The following is a 944-nucleotide window of genomic DNA, read 5'->3' as shown; positions in this document are numbered from 1 at the left end:
TTCATTTAAGGAGTGATGAATGTCATCTCTATGATGATAAGTCCCCTTGAAGGACTTTGTCATGCCAGTTGTGATGCTGAACCAAGAAGGGTGCATGAGGAGATGGAGCTTCATGAAGGTCACTGTCTTATCCAAGGTCACAGAACTCATAAGTGGCACAACCCTAACTGAACCAGAGTTTGCCTTAGTCTACAGTATCTTCCACCCAGATTACAATCAAAATATTTTGTGAAATTGTAAGTTCCCATTTGTCTTGTTTTTATTTCCTGACCTTAAACAGGAAAAAACCCTTCAATAATTAAAAACTTTTTTTTCAGTATATATAAGTATAGAGAGCAAGCGAGCGTTAGATGGTAGAAAGATACATCTATTAAGCCTCAGACCCTGATCTCAAATGTAGCCATCACCATCTACCTAGATGGTGTGTATAACTTGGGCAAGTTATTTAGACTTGCCATCTCGGTTTCCTTATCTGTGAAATGGCTGGTGGTTATGGAAGATCATGATGAGAGAAAATACCTTCCTTCGGGACCTCTGGAAATGATTAAATGAGATGCTGTTTGTGATGTGCCTGGCACACAGTGGAAACTCACTTTCCTTTGCTATCCATTTTGTTTCTCATTATTCCTCACCGTCTTCCCCTGTGCTCCTAAGTGAAGGCTGGGGTTTTCATCAATGGTTTGCTCCATTCTTTAGGAATGACTGCTTTTCCAAGCTCTGAGGCTCCCAGGAGATACACAATCCTGGAGCCAAGCACATTCACCAAGACTCATCCATGTGAGTCATGGATTTTCTCTCTAGGACCTGCGCATGGTGAGTTCATTTCAACATCTTCTTAATCCCGTGTCACTAACAACGGTAGAATCAATAAAACCCACGTGTGATGGGAGACCACAAATCTATTTACCTGTTTGAATCAGGCAAGCGTCTACCCTGTTGGCTGT

Source organism: Odocoileus virginianus, chromosome 26, assembly GCF_023699985.2.
Source record: "Odocoileus virginianus isolate 20LAN1187 ecotype Illinois chromosome 26, Ovbor_1.2, whole genome shotgun sequence".
Classification (NCBI taxonomy): Eukaryota; Metazoa; Chordata; class Mammalia; order Artiodactyla; family Cervidae; genus Odocoileus; species Odocoileus virginianus.
This window is presented reverse-complemented; position numbering follows the sequence as displayed.